This window comes from Castanea sativa, chromosome 11, assembly GCF_040712315.1.
Source record: "Castanea sativa cultivar Marrone di Chiusa Pesio chromosome 11, ASM4071231v1".
Classification (NCBI taxonomy): Eukaryota; Viridiplantae; Streptophyta; class Magnoliopsida; order Fagales; family Fagaceae; genus Castanea; species Castanea sativa.
Genome location: NC_134023.1, coordinates 67,447,607 through 67,466,118, shown reverse-complemented (window position 1 = coordinate 67,466,118; position 18,512 = coordinate 67,447,607). Strand labels below are relative to the sequence as shown.

Below are 18,512 nucleotides of genomic sequence, written 5' to 3'. Positions count from 1 at the left end.
TAATTGATTGGCTTTCTGAAAACGTCTTAAAGATGAAGGCGTAGATATTTTGTATGACAGGCAAGCTCTACAACATCTCACAGAGACTGCTAGAAAGCAAAGATGGAGTGGTCATCTCTAACTCTAACCAATATTAGGTATGTGGCTTTTTCTTGGCCTTCTTTATTTAAGATGATATATCTCTCTTTTCCATAATCACAGAGAAAAAACATTTGCCTTTCCAGTTTACCTTTCATTATTGCCATTGCGGAAATCCCAAAACATATTGACACCACGCTGACTAGTGTCAAACTTGAAGAACTATATTCAGATTTGTTAGACAGGTAAGCCTTTCAACAATATAAATTATTACTATATGGTTTCGCACTATGCATGTTCAGAAATAGAATAACTCTCATATGTAATATCACTGTATTTGTTTTATCTCTCTCACTTTAGTTTTCTTTCTTTTGATTATGAACTCTCTTTTTTTGTCATCTGGTAGTCTACTTGCCTGCTTAAGTTGACTAAATTGCAACTGCAACTTACTTTCTCATATGCTTTGAGCACCAGTTGAAACATCCTTAAGAGATGCAAAGCTTTACTTCAAAGATATAGATGAGGTAATTCTACTCCCATTGAGATTTCCAATTAGTGCTTTTCAACACTGTCGTGCTTGAGTTAATCAATTTGCTTCCAAATCAAACAAAAAAGTCTAATAAATATTCCAAAGTCAACAACAAAAAGGGGAGGGTTGGCCTTACTTTGCTCAAATCGTAATGTTTTCATATATATAACACAAAAATGTTAATTAACAATCCTTATCCTTTTTAGTAACTCAAATTGTAACATTTTTTACTCTTTTCAGTTTTGAAATTGGATATAGAATGAATTGGAAACACAAAATGAAAGGATATCAGGGCTCACTGCAGTAGGACTTGAAACTTTGGGTGGTGTAATGACAAAGACTATCCCAAGGAACACAACTTCACCAACTTTCAAATTAGAGTTGTTCTCCACCGCAGCAGATGGACAGACCATTGAAGAGGTTAATGTCTATTTGGGTGAGAAACTTGTTCTTGGGTCAGCAACCAAAAGCGAAATGGAGTAGTTGTAGTTGTAGAAGGAGGAGGAGCAATGGGAACAACAATGTGGTGGTGTGTGAGAAAGTGGTTGATATTGACTTGGGAACAACTAACAGTGCAGTGGCAGCCATGGAAGGTGGGAAGCCAACGATTGTGACTAATGCTGAGGGGCAGAGAACGACACCATCTGTTGTGGCGTACACTAAGAATGGTGATAGGCTTGTAGGGCAAATTGCTAAGAGACAAGCTGTGGTGAATCCTGAGAACACTTTCTTTTCTGTGAAAAGCTTTATTGGGAGGAAAATGTCTGAAGTTGATGAGGAGGCCAAACAGGTTGGTAAATTTATCACTTTTCTTATGACTTTTTACTGTAAAGTTAGTATTTTAACTTGACCATTTGTAAATTGGAGGCAGAATTTGTAGATTAGAGACAGCATTTGTATTTGGATTAGTGTTCACATGAGCTTGAACTGTGAATTTTAATGATCTTTTAACTATTAGTATGCCATTTGGAGGTAGGAACTTAGGATTGCTTTGTTGGATACCATGACATGTTCTGGTATTGTTTGATCAAAACCCAATTTTTAGATTAATCTTGAATGGGTTTTTTTTTTTTTTTGAATCAAACGTATATTATTTTTATAAATGACTGTAAATTTAATCATTTAAATACTAGTATATTATAGATAGGATTTGAATTTGGATTAGATGTTACTTGTTATGCAATCATAATAAACTATCACTTAAATGGTAAGTTTTGATAATTTTTTATTCTTATAACCATTAATATGCTATCACATGTTCAGATATCATGATAGAAAATGTTTAATAAAATCATTTAATTATTAGTATGTTGGAGATAATTTGAATTTGGATCATCTGATGTCTTATATCATGAGAAACTATTACTTATTAAAAAAGCTTAAATTGTTAATCTTTATAATATTTTAACTAGTAGTTGACTAATTAGAGATAGGATTTTTGGATCAATTGTTTGATACTATGATAAACTAGTGTGAATTTAATCATTTAACCATTATTCCAATATAGGTGTCATAAAAGGTCGTGTAGGGCGAAAATGGCAATGTGAAGCTCGAGTGTCCAGCCATAGGCAAGCAATTTGCAGCTGAGGAGATTTTTGCACAGGTATTGAGGAAGCTTGTGGAGGATGCATCCAAGTTTCTGAATGATGGGGTGAGTAAAGTAGTAATCACAGTGCTGGCATACTTCAATGATTCGCAGAGGACAGCTACGAAAGATGCAGGTCACATTACAGGGTTAGACGTCCTGCAATCAATGAACCTACTGCTGCTTCGCTTGCTTATGGGTTTGAGATGAAAAACAATGAGACCATCCTGGTTTTTGACCTTGGAGGTGGTACTTTTGACGTTTCAGGTATGCCAATTGCTTTGTTACTCCTCTTGTTGGATTTTTCTTTGTTATTGGTAAGTTACATGCACACCCAGTTGAAAAATCTCACCCATAGCCCTTTGTATGAGAGGAGTAAAGCAGAGTTCATTGACTTTTTTCCTTTTCTCCGGCTAATCCACCTCACATGTTTGTTTTTACTTATTTTATAGAAAATTATCCTTGTGGATTGTAGTCAGGCTGTTCCATTTGCATATGCGAAGTAGAATCTTTTGGGTTATCCACCATGTATTAGTTCTGGTCATTGCCTCAAATGTTTGTTAAATTGGAGGTTTACAAGTTCCAAGTCACTCATTCTATGTGTTATAATTTAGTGAGTTTGACGAATATTAATGTTTGAAATTCTTCTCAGCTTGACTATCTGAGAGGTGGGGGTATGCAATAACACAAATGAGATGACTACATGTGTGAGTGATTCCTCCATATTTTGGTGTGCCTTTTATTCTTGTATCTATTCCTAGCTGTCTTAGGTATTAGATAATATGGATGCTTTTGCTTGACCATAGGTTAATAATGATAGATTTCCTCTCATTCACTCTCTTTATTCATTTGTTCTTTGGGGGATGATAAGATCTTTATCCAAACCAGAGGAATTCTTCAGGGCAGATTACAGAGAACTAGCAGCTTTGCTGCAAACTATTCCATAAAACTTTTTTTTTTGATAAGTAATAAAGAAATTTATTGAAAAAAAAGAGTCACCCAAGTACACAGGAAGTATACAAGGGAGAACAAATCAAAGACGAACATTACAAAAAACAAGGAAATCCAAAATAGAAAGAAAAGGAAGGTTTCTCCACACGGAGAACCAATCAAGTAAGGTTCGAAAAAAAAGAGACTTAAGAACAGGCATGGAACTCTCGAAGTCTTCAAAACATCTACTATTTCTCTCCTTCCAAATACACCACAACAAGCAATGAGGAACGGCCTTCCAAATATCTCCATTACGATGGCGACCAAAACGACCTTGCCAGCAAGCCAAAAGCCCCACAACAGACCTTGGCATAACCCAGTAAACTCCAAATAAACCGAAGACCATGTCCCACAATTCCATGGCAACCGGGCAGTGAAGAAAGAGATGGTCTACACTTTCACAATTGCACTTGCACATATAACACCAATCCATGATGCAAATCTTTCTTTTTCTTAAATTGTCTACAGTTAGACATTTTCCCAAAGCCGCAGTCCAAACAAGGAAAGCTACTCTAGAGGGGATCTTCTGCTTCCAAATGCTTTTCCAAGGGAAAATTTGCTCCTTATGGCCAACAAGAAGATGGTAGTAAGAACTAACCGTGAACCCCTTACTCTTATAGGGCAGCCAACAGGACTTGTCCTCCTCAATCCCCCTTACGGGAGTGCTATAAATGGAATTGATGAAGCTCCTGAAAGCTTCCAATTCACGATTATGCACATCTCTACAAAACTGAAACTCCTAATGGAGGACTCCATTGGTGTACCTCAAAAGATCCGCCATAGTAGCCTCTTTTCTACAAAAAATCCTAAGTAAATCCGGATAGCGAACGGCAAGAGAAGAAGTACCACACCAATGATCTAGCCAGAACAGCACCTTTGATCCATCTCCAATATCAAACATAATTAAACGAGATAAGGAGTGCCACCCCCGTCTGATGTTTTTCCACAAACTGACACCATAAGGACCAAAGAAAGAGGTGGAACACCAGCCACCCCAATCACAACCATACTTCACCGCAATCACTTGACGCCAAAGAGCATCCCTTTCTTGCCCAAATCTCCATAACCACTTCCCTAATAAGGCAATATTGAAGGTTCTCAGATTCCTAATCCCCAGCCCACCTGAAGAGAGGGGAGAACACACCGAAGACCAATCAACCAGATGAAATTTGGGCTCATCTCCTAGACCACCCCAAAGAAAGTCACGTTGAAGTCTAGCAATACGGTTGGCCACAGAAGCAGGAATAGGGAATAAGGAAAGGAAATAAGTAGGAAGATTGGAGAGAGTGCTTTTAATTAAAGTGACTCTACCTCCCTTGGATAAATATAATTTTTTCCAACCTGCTAATTTTCTTTCCATCCTTTCAAGAATAGGAATCCAAATAGACTTGTCCTTAAATTTTGCCCCCAAAGGAAGACCCAAGTATTTCATAGGGAGGGACCCATGATTGCAACCTAAGACAGCCACTAAAAGATCCATATCTTGCACTGACCCCACTGCCACCAGCTCAGACTTACCCAAATTAACCTTCAAACCCGACACAGCTTCAAACCAAATGAGCACCATACGGAGAGTCAGCAGCTGATCAATGTTAGCATCACAAAAAATAAGAGTATCATCAGCGAAAAGGAGATGGGAAACCATCAAAGGATTACCATCAGAAACACCAACTCTAAAGCCAGATAAACGGCCTTCAAGGGCAGCCTTATCCAACATTCTACTAATGGCTTCCATAACCAAAACAAATAACAAGGGGGATAAAGGATCACCTTGCCGCAACCCCCTTGAGCTTCCAAAAAACCCATGAGGAGTACCATTGATGAGGATAGAGAAACGAACCGTTGATACACAGAAGGAAATCCAACGTCTCCACTTATCTGAAAAACCGCAACGCTCAAGCAAGTAATTAAGGAATCTCCAATTCACATGATCGAAGGCTTTTTCTATGTCCAGTTTACATAACAACCCTGGCTGACCAGCCTTTAATCTACTATCAAGACATTCATTGGCAATAAGAACAGAATCAAGGATCTGCCTATTAAGAACAAAGGCATTCTGAGGAGCTGAGATGATCTCTCCTAAAACCATGCGAAGACGATTAGCCAAAGCTTTGGCAAGAATTTTATAAATCCCCCCAACAAGGCTAATAGGGCGGAAGTCCTTTAGTTCCACTGCTGCAACTTTTTTGGGAATGAGAGCAATGAAAGTTGCATTCAAGCTTTTTTCAAATTGGCTAGTATCATGGAAGTGGTGGAACACTGCCATGATGTTTGATTTGAGAATCCCCTAGCAAGATTGAAAGAAAGCCATCGAAAAACCGTCAGGCCCAGGAGATTTATCCCCATTAAACTCCATGATGACATCAAAAATCTCAGAATCCTCGAAAGGTCTCTCTAACCAATCCACATTATCCCTAGAAATCCTAGGAAAATCCAAAACATCTGGGAAAGGGTGCTGCTCTTGTCGCTCCGAGTAAAGGTTCAAATAGAATTGTTCAATATGGTCAGCAATTCTATCCTGGTTGGAAGACAAAACCCCATCGATGATAAGGTTTTCAATACAATTACTTCTTCTATTAGAATTCGCCATCCTATGAAAAAACCTCGTATTTGAATCTCCCTCCTTTAAAAACAACACTTTGGACTTTTGCCTCCAGCTAATCTCCTCTAGCAAGGCTGCCTTCTCAAGATCGACACGAAGGGAAGCTTTTTCCAACATTTCTTGATCTGAAAGAGGTTGAGTGTCCGCTTTGACATCAAGAGCATTCAACTTGCTCCATAACAACTTTTTCTTAACTGAGATATTGCCAAAATCTGATTCATTCCACTGCTTAAGGTCAGATTTTAGGGCAGACAATTTCTTGGCAAGAATGAAACTAGGGGACCCTTGAAAATGGTAATTACCCCACCAAGACTGCACCTTATCAAGAAACCCATCTGCCTTCAACCACATATTCTCAAAACGAAAGGGGGTTCGCCCTCTGCGAAGATTCCCACTCTCCAAAAGAATAGGAAAATGATCGGACAACACTCTAGGAAGCCTTTTTTGAGAGAAATGAGAGAGGTGATCTGCCCAAGCCGGAGAAAAGAGGAACCGATCAATTCTAGAGGCCGAGGAAGAGTTAGACCATGTGAAAAGGCCTCCCTCCAAAGGGTTATCCAATAGCCCATGAAGAGAAATAAAATCTGAAAAATCAGTCATGCAGCGGGTGAATCTTCCCGCCCCTAACCTCTCTGAAGGAAAGCGGGTGACATTGAAATCCCCTCCCAAACACCAAGGTAAATTCCACCAACTAATCAAGCCAGCCAATTCCTCCCACAAATATTGACGCTCTCTATAAAAATTAGGGCCATAGGTACCTGTGAAGGCCCACTCAAAGTGGTCACTAACGTTTTTAAACCTACACGAAATTGAGAAACACCCCACTGCTTCTTCAATTTTTTCAACCACCCTTCTATCCCACAAGAGCAGAATACCACCGGAAGCTCCCTCAGAACCCAAGTAAAGCCAATCTATGAAAGGACAACTCCATATACTTCTAACAAGGCCTCTTGTAATCCATTCCAGTTTTGTCTCTTGCAAACACACTATATCAGCCTTCCAAGAGCGTAAAAGATTACGAACCTTGAGTCGTTTTTCCTTACCATTCAGACCTCTGACATTCCAAGATATAATCTTCAGATTCATTGAGAAATAAAAAGAGCCCTATCCTTACCATTATCACTGCGCCTATAAGAGGCTGGACCATAATTGACAGAGCTAAACAAACCCCTCAATTCCCTAATCCCTTTCCTCCCTGAGCTCTTCAAAGCTTTATCAGAATGAACCTTAAAATCCCTTTGCTGTAACTCAGCTTCAACAGCCAACAGGAATTTGGTAACTGGCTCTTCCAAACCTGTGAGGGATGTCCCAAGAAAATCATCAAAACCACTGAATTTTTCCTGAAACCACACTGAGTACTTGCCCTTTCCCAACAAGTTATCCACCAAAGTTGTTGACCCTTCAGGAATATCCCTGACACCCGTAGGTAAGGAGACGGCCAGGGGTTTAACATTGAGAGGAGCCGAAAAATCAGAGAATTGGGAAACATCCTCTGAACCAATATCTGATACCCAATCCTCCACACTAACCTCAGCCCCATTATCCAGATCAGAATTAATCTCCCTAGGTTCCGAATACTCCTCTGGAACCAACACCAACTGGTTCGACTCATTCGTTCCAGCAACCGCAGCATCCGATGGCAAAGAAATAAGAATCGGGACAGCCACTCTCTTACCGTCTCGTAATTCAAGAACCCATTGCTCAGAATTACCCCATTTCCTGATGGCTTTGTCTGTGTGCTCATGGATGATCCGTTGGATGTCACGATGCAAGTCCACTTCAGTATCCGAGCACAGGGACTCATCCAAAACATTAGCGGAGCACAGGGACCCAACCGCTTCATTATCGGAACACAGGGACTCACCCCCATCATTATCGGAGCACAGGGACACCTCCACCGAGGCATCGGAGCAGAGGGACTCATTCACGGAGGCTTCGAAGATATCGGGCACTGAGAGAGACTTCTCGGTGCACGTTGGTTCCAAGCGCGACAGGCTCCGAGAAGAGACAGGCACGCCGACAGGCTTAGCGTAACCTGTAATTGTTGTCGCCGACGAAACAAGGTGGGAGTGAGGGGCTTGCGAGGAGAAGACAGCCAGTGGGTGGGTCTGAGACTTAAACACGAGGGGCTGGGAAGGTTTGGGTTTCCATTTAAAGGCAGTTTTCAGTTTGGGTTTGGAGTGTTTTGGGTTTGGGTTTGGAGTTAGGCCCACGGGTTTGGGTTTGGAGTTAGGCAGGGAAGGATGTGTTTTGGTTTGGAGATAGGCCCACGGGTAGGACAGGATTGCAGGGAGTTTGGGTTAGGAATGGGCTTTGGGTTAGAGGCTTGAGATGGTAATGGGTTTGGGATATGGTTAAACAGGGGGAGGCAGTTGGGCTTAAAAGAAATGGTGGGCTTGAAGTTAGAAGCTAGGCCCATAGAAGGAACCACCTCCTTGACATTGGACCAGCAGATCTCCCACTTACCACTGGGCCCACGGACCAGCTTAAAAGAGAGTTCCAAACTCATCCCATCATCACTTTCAGCTGAAAAGATCTTCTCTCTGTCAGGAGAATCCACCTTCCCAAGACTGTTCCTGCGAGAATCCTGGGTCTGAGAATTCAGATTTGCAAAGTTGGACTTTCGAGGGTCCAACATTAAATGAGTTGGATTCGCAGCTCCACGGGGATCCTGGGACAGAGGAGGATTCAATCAATGATATGGCGATCCTTACATGTGTCAGCATGCCTCAACTTTTCTCATGAATTGAGTCAGGACTTCTCTCTATAGCATTTTGGGATTTTTGGGCAATGATATGAACATTTTAATTGATTTTGCTGCCCTTTAATGTAATTTGAAATAAAGCTATTATTTTTGTGGAGAATTTCTTAAATGGATTTCTTGTTCAGGAACTTCTTGGTGTCATTGTCTTTAGATAAATGTTGGCTGATCTATACAAGGCATAGCTCATTTTTTCTAGTTTGTGGGATTATACCATTGCATGAAATATAGCTCAGGTTCGGATGTTGTTCTTCCAGCTGCAGTTTGGAAGCTCTATTTACAGTGTTGCAAAAGGTTTTACCTATATTGCTGCTTTGGCATCTGCTCCCCAACTGTAATTTTAAGTATTATATTCAGGTATTATATTGGGGAGATTGCCAAAAAAAAAAATTGAGGAAAGTATTAGCCTCTTAGGAATACATATGAAACAAATTAACAAGCACAAGGTGGTAATGTGGCGATCCTTACTTGTGTCAATAAGCATTCAGTGAACATATGGTATTTTGTGATTCCCGAAATACAATCTTCCAAAAGCAGTTTTATAGATTGAAAGAGTGACCTGGACCTTGTGATTTTGAAACATCTGATCTCTTAAAAGGTTTTTGATTTAACACAACTATAGTTAGGTAGCATACAATCATTTGAACACTATGCCTTTTCACTACTTTTACCTTTTTCTTACCATTGCTATTGGATTCTAGTCCTTTAATTCAATTAAACAGCTTGTATAAGAGATAGTTTTACCAAAATTATGAAAATATGACTATAGTTTTCTAAAAATAGCAAACTAATACTCATCAGATGTGAATTTTCATTTGTTTTCTTTTGGTGCACAAGGAAATTGTTAGTCAGTCATAGTTGTGGTCTATTATGTTTTAAATCTGCAGTTCTTGAGGTTCGAGATGGAGTACATCTCCAACCTCAAGAACTGTTGATGTTGGAACGACTTGCACTAACTGTTGAGGCATCAATACTTATTTTTGTCACTTTTATTTCCACATTGGTGTTTTTTAGTTGGAGAAGTTATTGACATTGTGCTCTTGGATGTCTCACTGCAGTAGGACTTGAAACTTTGGGTGATGTAATGAGAAAGATTATCCCAAGGAACACAACTTCACCAACTTCCAAATCAGAGTTGTTCTCCACCGCATTAGATGGACAGACCAGTGAAAAGATTAATGTCTATTAGGGTGAGAGAGAGGTATTTATCTCTCTGAAAAAAGGGTGAGAGAGTGTTCGTGAGGGACAACAAATCCCTTGGAAGCTTTTGCTTAGACACCAAAACCGGTGCTAGCACCATCACACAAAGAGATGAGGTATGTATTTGCAAAAACTGTTGTTTTGAAGAGAATTTGGCTTTTATTCAAACTAGATATAGCAAGATTTAGTTCTTCACAGAAGGCATGAATTAAAATCTGGTGGTTGAAAATGTTGTGGCTAGAAATATTATTAGAATGAGTTTGAATAAGCCTGAAACCCAAACTATCTTAGCTAACGATAACTAATTTATATATTTGATAAATAACTTTTATATATCTAAAAAGAAAAATTTAGACCATTTGTGGAATGTGCTGCTTTCTTATATTGGTCTAGAACCATAGCCATTGGCAATGGCTGCAAATTCCCTCACCACCCCCCCTTCCTCCTTGTTTATGTTCTAATTTGTAAATAGATTGAAAAATGCTGTTATGTCTTCATTTTTGGGACTTCAAAATTTTTTTTTTCTTATAATCTATATTGTGACACAAGGAACTTTTTTTTTTTATATATATATTTATTACCCATTTCAATGATGCTACCATGTTCTACAACGAACCTATATCTTTCTTTCCTTTCTAAAGTCTCAGCACTTCTAGCATCTATGTTTTTCAATTAATAAATAAATAAATAATACATGGAAACGTTCACATTTTATATTAGTAACCTAATTATGTTACTAAACCCCATGTTTGTATATACAAAATAAAAATGTTGCAGGTGGATAGGATGGTTAATGAAGCTGAAAATTGCGCAAAAGGAAGACAAGGAAAAGAGAGATGCCATAGACACAAAGAACCAAGCTGACTCAGTTTTGTACCAAACTAGAAGCAAAAAAAAGAGCTGGGAGACAATGTACCTAGCTAGACAAGGAGAATGTAGAGGCTAAAGTGAATGAGGTCAAGGATGCCATCTCTGGTGGATCTGCCCATGCCATTAAAGATGCAATGGCCGTCCTGAATTAAGAAATTATGTAACTGTAGTAGTCAATGTTGATATGAATTTGAATTGGATTGTCTATTAACTTTTTTCGGATTGACACCGCACTGGCTATTGTCAAATTTGAAGAACTGTGTTTAGATTTGTTAGACAGGTAAGCCTTTTAACAATAGAAATTATTACTCTATGGTTTCGCACTATGCATGTTCAGAAATAGAATAACTCTCATATGTAATATCACTGTATTTTTTTATCTCCATTACTTCAGTTTTCTTTCTTTTGATTTTGAACTCTCTTTTTCTCTCATCTGGAAGTCTAATTGCCTGCTTAAGCTCACTGGTTTACAACTCATATCCCAACTATTTAGGAGCTGGAAGATATGGATGAAGTTTTTGTTCTTGGGACTGTAGTTCAGGTTTGTCCTTTTCTTGTTATCATGTAGTTCAACTTGTTATTATTATTTTTGTTACTTTTATTTCCAGAGTGGTGTTTTTTTTGCTGGAGAAGTTAATAACATTGTGCTCTTGGATGTCTGACCATAGAAGGACTTGAAACTTTGGCTGGTGTCAACTTCACCAACTTCCAAATCAGAGGTGTTCTCCACCACAGCAGATGGACGGACCAATGACGAGATTAATGTCTATTAGGGTGAGTGAGAGTTCATGAGGGAGAACCAGTGCTAGCACCATGCCAAGTGATAGGGTATTTATTTGCAAAAACTGTTTGTTTTGAAGAGAATTTGGATTTTGCTCAAACTAGATATAACAAGTTTTAGTTCTTAACAGGAGGCATGAATTAGAATCTGGTGGTTGAGGACGTTGTTGCTAGAGATATAATTAGAATGATTTTGAATAAGCCTAAAACCCAAATTATCTTAGCTAACTATAATTAATTTATCTATTTGAGAAATAACTAATTATATATCAAGAAAAATTTAGACCACTACTGGAATATGTTGCTTTCTTATACTATAGTTCTAGAACCATAGGCATTGACAGTGGCTGCGAACCGCCCCCCCCCCCCCTCCCTCCTGTTTATGTTGTAATCAGTGTGTAGACTGAAAAATGCTTTTATGTCTTCATTTTTTTAACTTCAATTTTTTTTCTTCTTATAATTTATATGCAGCACAAGGAGCTTCTTGTTTTTATATTTATAACCCCTTTCAATGATGTTACCATGTTCTACAATGAACCTACATCTTTCTGTTCTTTCAAAAATCTCAGCATTCCAACTTTCAAGCATCTATGTTTTCGAAATAAAAAAAAAAAAATGGAAACGTTTACTTTTTTTGTTAGTACCTGTAAACCTAACCTAAATATATTACTAAACCCCATGTATGTAAAAAATAAAAATGTTACAGGTATATAGGATGGTTAAAGAAGCCAAAAATTTTGCAAAAGGAAGACAAGGAAAAGTGGGATGTCATAGACACAAAGAACCAGGCTGACTCAATTTTGTACCAAACTAGAAGCAAATAAAAGAGCTAGGAGACAATGTTCCTAGCTACACAAGGAGAATGCAGAGGCTAAAGTGAATGCAGTCATGGATGCCATCTCTGGTGGATCTACCCAAGCCATTAAAGATGCAATGGCTGTCCTGAATCAAGAAATTATGTAACTGTGTAGTCAATGTTAATGTGAATTTGAACTGGATTGTCTATTAGCTTTTTTCAGATTAACTTCTTTGCATGGACAGCCACTATGGTGTAGCCTTGAATTGTGTTATAGTTGAGAGAGAACTCTTTGATATAGAGTTATTTGGGTGTATTGGGGTTTGGGTTTGTGAGATTGGGCCTACCCCACCTTTGCACTCTCCATATTTGTTAGTGAGACTTTTTCGTTGTCACCGCCCGTGGATGTAGGCCAAAGGCTGAACCACGTAAATTTTTGGTGTTCTCTCTTGTGTGTGGTTGTCTATTTTTCTTTCTTTTTTTCCCTCATAATATTTATTTGTGAGATCTCTTCTAGTACGACATTTGGGTCATTTAGATCAACTGGGAAAGCAGCTGAGGGCGATGATTTGATCAGTGCAGATTTCACTGATAGCGAGTAAACTCAAAGAACCTCAATTCTGACCATGCACGCATGTATAATTGCACTAGAAATAGCCAAGAGTGCCACTTAGGCTTCAGCCTAAAGAGGATCACCTTTTACATCAATCCTAGTCCATGCATGAATGATGTTTCCTAAATGGTTTTAGCAGATTGCAGCTAGATATACATTGTTTGGTCTCACAGCAGCATCGGATTTTGAGGTTATAAGGATTCCGTGTTTCAAATTTTTTGAGGTTATGAGGATTTCGTGTTTCAAATATTTCACAAGGTTTGTATTTGCAAAATTTGGCTTGTAGTATATAGCTTTCAAAACAATATTTATTGAAGTGTAATATTTACACCTCATGTTTCCTATAGTGTACTCTTCTATGGCTGAAGTAATGTTAATTTGCAGGGGAACATTTCGAATTGGGTAAAGCAGCCCTCCAATTAAAGCTGTTTCTGTATAAAAGATTGGACTATAGTATATAGCTTTCAAAACAATGTTAATTAAAGTGTGATATCTTAAAAGATCACATTACTCCTCATGTTTCCTATAGTACTCTTCTATGGCTGAAGTAATGTTTTTCTTTATAAAAGATCTGCCTAATAAAATCAAATTATGAAAGAAACTACAAACTGAGAGCATTGTGATGGCACAAACAAAGCACATTCAAGTCATTTGTCTCTTAACTTTTCAGTAAAAAAAAAAAAGAGTCATCTATCACTATTGGTTGTCAAATCTGGACCGGACGGTCCGACCCGGTTACCCATGCCCCAACCCAGTTCTTTAGCAAGTGAATACGGGTCCCAAAAAAATGGGAAAAACGTGTGCTCGAGGTATAGAACCAGCAGCCTCCTAGGCGTTTTGGAGCTTTGTCCTACACACTAATCGCTGAACTAGTTGGCTTCCTTGTGTCCTACTTGAAATTTATATTTTATTTATTTTAATTTTACAAGATTAATAGTTTTGGATTTAATTTTGTCACTATTTACTTAAAAGTATTTTCTTTCTTTTTTTTTGTTCAAGAATTATTCTTTCACATCAATAAATATGAATATGAAAATTGTAAATTTATGTTAAAAATGATTTTATTTTAAATTAAAATGCATTTTTTATTTGAAAGATTAATAATTACAATTTTTTAAAGCTTGTTTATATTTATTATTTTCTATTCACTTTATAAAAATAACAAAAATACATTTGAAAGTTGTTTAAATTTCTTAATATTTTTTAAAGGGTAAATTGTCATATTTTTACACATTTAATACATTTATTTTTATTTTAATTAATATTAAATTAATTTTGATGTCATTATAGTTCTACATTAGTTGAACCTTGATCTGACCTTAAAAATCTTAAATCTCTCTCTACACCCAGTTTTTATGAGCTTAAGATTTCTATGCAAGGAGAAGTCGGTGAAACCAATCATACTAGGGGGTTGTCATCTGCTTGTCGTTATTGTTGCTTATGCTATATCTCAAGCATTAGAATAGAAAGAACGTTGGAGATAATTTGTTATGGGTTAAAATATAATAAATTTTTATCTTATTAAGTTTTTTTTATATATATTTAATGAAAGGACAAAAAAAAAATCTAAACCATATTTCAAAGATAAAATTTCTTTCATTCTGAAAATAGTCTTGATTCTATTTTGATCCCTAGAATAGTGATCCCTAGAATAGTCTGGACCTGGACTGAAAACCTATATGGTTGCGTCAACAACTAAACAATAGAACAAACGACGTCGTAATGCAAAGCGTGTTTAGCATGTAGGACCTGTAAACGACGCCGTGTGCTTAAATGAAGCTACGAAAGATGCAGGTCGCATTGCATGCAGGGTTAGATGAAGCTTCGCTTGCTTATGGGTTTGAGAAGAAAAACAATAAGACCATTCTGGTTTTTGACCTCATAATTATGCAATTATGTTTGGTGTGTAAATTTCTGAAATGGATTTCTAGTTCCGGAACTTCTTGGTGTCCTTTAATTCAATTAAACAACACACTAATACTCATCAGATGTGATTTTTCACTTGTTTTCTTTTGGTGCACAAGGAAATCGTTAGTCAGTGATTGTTATGTTTTCAATCTGCAGTTCTTGAGGTTGGAGATGGAGTATTTGAGGTACTTTCCACATCAGGGGACACTCATCTAGGAGGAGATGGTTTTGACAAGGTTTGAACAAGACAAATGAATAGAGCTTTTGCTATTCTTTGTTTTCTGGTCTGTTAGTTGTTACTAAAATTACACGTCTATATTCTATAATCTTAAAAACAGAGAATAGTTGATTGGCTTGCCCAAAACTTTAAAAGAGATGAAGGAATAGACCTTCTGAAAGACAAGCAAGCTCTACAACGTCTCACAGAGACTGCGGAGAAAGCAAAGATGGTGCTGTCATCTCTGACTCAGACCAGTATAAGGTATGTGACAATTTCTATGCTTTCTTTATATAAATGTATCTCTCTCTTTGGCATGATCACTGAGGAAAAGCTTTCTGTTTTTACAGTTTTCCTTTCATTGCCGTCACTGTGGATGGCCCAAAACACATTGACACCACCCTAACAAGGGTCAAATTTGAAGAATTATGTTCAGATTTGCTAGACAGGTATGTAAGTTGAAAACTGCTACTCTGTTATTGCCCTCTATGCATTGTTCCAAAATGGAATAATTCTCATATGAAATATTAGTGTGTGTTTGATTTCCATTACTGGGGTTTGCTGCCTTTTGATTTAAAACGGTATGTTTTTGCCAATATGAATACCTATCTGCCTGCATAAGTTCAGTGGATTACAACTGAAATCTATTTTTTTCTTAGGCTACGAAGACCAGTTGAAACTGCCTTGAAAGATGCAAATCTTTCTTTCAAAGATTTAGATGAAGTAATCCTTGTTGGTGGTTCTACTCGCATCCCAGCTGTTCAGGAGCTTGTGAGGAAGATGACTGGAAAAGAGCCCAATGTGACTGTAAATCCTGATGAAGTTGTTGCTCTTGGGGCTGCAGTTCAGGTTTGTCCTTATCTTGTTGAGATAAATTACCACTTAAGTGGGTTGCTAACATGTAGGACTTTTTTAATTTTTTTAATAGGAGGTAGAGCAGTTGAACTCTCTGACATGAAGATAAATTACTACTTGTTTTAATAGCTTAAGCTACTAGAAATGGTGAATTTAATTATTTAACCATTATTCTAACATGCTCTAAATTTTTTTCTTAGTCTATTTGAAAAATAAATGACTATAACTCTCTATTTCTGATATTATCTGCTGTAATACTTATTGATATTGCATAAATTGTTGAGGCATCAATATTTTTTTTGGCCATTTTTTTTTTCAGGATGGTGTTTTAGCTGGAGAAGTTAGCTACATTGTGCTCTTGGATGTCATTCCATTGTCTCTAGGACTCAAAACTTTGGGTGGTGTAATGACAAAGATTATCCCAGAGAACACAACTTTGCCGACTTCCAAATCAGAGGTGTTTTCCACTGCGGCAGATGGGCAGACCTGTGTAGAGATTAATATCTGTCAGGGTGAGAGAGATGGGCATCTTTTTTGTCACCGCTACTGACAAGGGAACCGGAAAGAAGCAAGATATAATCATAACTAGTGCTAGCACCTTACCAAGTGATGAGGTATGTTTCTAAAAACTATTATTATGAAGAGGGTTGTCACCTTTTCAAACTTGAGATAGCTAGTTGTAGTTCAAATTAGATTTGTTATTTAAATGAGTTTGAAATCAATATGTGTGGTTAATTTGTGGGTTTGAATAGCCTAAGCAGAACCTATCTTAGCTGACTATAATCAATTAACTACACAAGAAATAACTGAATATACACAATAAATGCAACTGCAGAACTATGAGAGATTTTGTCACCAAACACCAAGTAAATCAAGAATAATTTGTGTATTATTGCTATATGCTGCTAACATGTATTATAGTGCTAGAACCATAAAACGCAATCTTGTTTGACTCCATCATCAGTAACCAATTTGACTAGTGCACTGTGCACACATTGACTGCATGTTTGGTGAATAGGAATAGACCCAAAAATGGAATACCTATTCTATAGCTAATTAGTTGTTTGATTGCATTTTCATGCCAAAAGGACCCTCCTAACTATTCCTTAACCTTCATAATAGCTCAAAAGAATAAACATCACTAGATTCACTTCACACCAAGTAAATCAAGATAAATTTTTGTTAGAGCTATCTGTTGGTTACATATATTATACTCCTAGAACCATAGCCATTGTTGGCAAAAAAATGATATATTTTTTTCTTGTTTTTATGCTAATTTGTTGATAAATGAAGCTAATTTGTTTTTCTTTTTTGATCTTTAACTTTGGGGTCTTTTTTTCTTATATTTAATTTTATTAGTTATCCCTGTCATTAATGATGCTACCATGTTCTCCAAATAACCTATATCTTTCTTTTCTTTCTGAATCTCAGCATTTCAAGTAGATATGCTTTTGCACATATCAACCATGATAAAAGGATGTTCTACTACTTGTTATTGTTGAAGCTATTATTACCACATATAAACCTATTTTATTTATGTTCCTAAATCCCATCTTTGGATGTACAAAATAAAAAAATAAAAAACTGCAGGTGGATAAGATGGTTAAAGAAGCTGAGAAGTTTGCAAAGGAAGACAAGGAAAAGAGGGATGCCATAGACGCAAAGAACCAAGCAGACTCAGTATTGTACCAAACTAAAAAGCAACTTAAAGAGCTGGGAGACAAAGTTCCTGGCCCAGTCAAGGAGAAAGTAGAGGCTAAAGTGACAGAGCTCAAGGATGCAATCTCTGGTGGATCAACCCAAGCCATTAAAATGCAATGGCTGCACTAAATCAAAGTTATGCAACTAGGACAATCAATCTATAGCCAACCTGGCCAACTGGATGCTGATCCTGCTTCTGCTACTGCACCAAGGTCATCAAGATCGACTGGGAAAACAGCTGATGGTGATGATGTGATTGAAGCAGATTTTACTGACAGCAAGTAAATCACATAACTTGGTGGTGGGCAAAATTTCAACCATGCATACTTGGTTTATTTTCTATGATAGTTTGTACAGGCTTTGTTGGCTGTGATTTTGTTAGCTATGATGTACATCATGACTCCTGCCAGCCCAATTCTTCATAGTGATCAATGTGATTTAGACAATGGGTAGGTAGTCAAGGCATAAAACTTGGCAGGTGGTTTAGTCTCTTCCATGGCTAGTTAATATCAAGAGGATTCCTTTTTTCAATATCTCACAATGTTTGTATTTGAAAATGGGTAGTCTATGGGGCATCCTCTTGAAAGAATTAACTAAAAAAATTGGAGTTTGTACGTTTTTTTTAATTTCTACATTTGGTCAAGTAGGTGGTTGATTTGTATAATCAGTGCCACCAAGGTTTATTTATCTTTAGTTTTTCATGATGATTTTGCATCAACAGTGTATATGAAATAAGTTTTTAGCGCCATACAAGTGCATCAAACGTCTTACTTTCAAGTTTTAATGAGCAGTAGAACTACTTAAATTAGTGGTCCTTATTAGAAAGTAACTAATTATTACCAGTTCAATATTTTTTGTGATCTTATTTGCTTCAATTCAACCTTTTCGTTTGCTTTGAGATTTATGGTAAGGAAAAGACAATGTGGCCATGTGGGCTTTGCCAAATGAAATGGTCCTATCAACAATTTGAAGGATTGGATGGGCCTCGTTCAGCACATTGGTTCGTGGAGTTAATCCTCCCTAAGCA

At 37.3% G+C, this 18,512-nt stretch overlaps 1 pseudogene; it reads left to right on the top strand.

Moving 5' to 3' along the window:
* The first annotated feature begins 31 nt into the window (after window positions 1-31).
* Window positions 32-18,227, top strand: LOC142617789 (stromal 70 kDa heat shock-related protein, chloroplastic-like; annotated as a pseudogene).
* The last annotated feature ends 285 nt before the right edge of the window (window positions 18,228-18,512 follow it).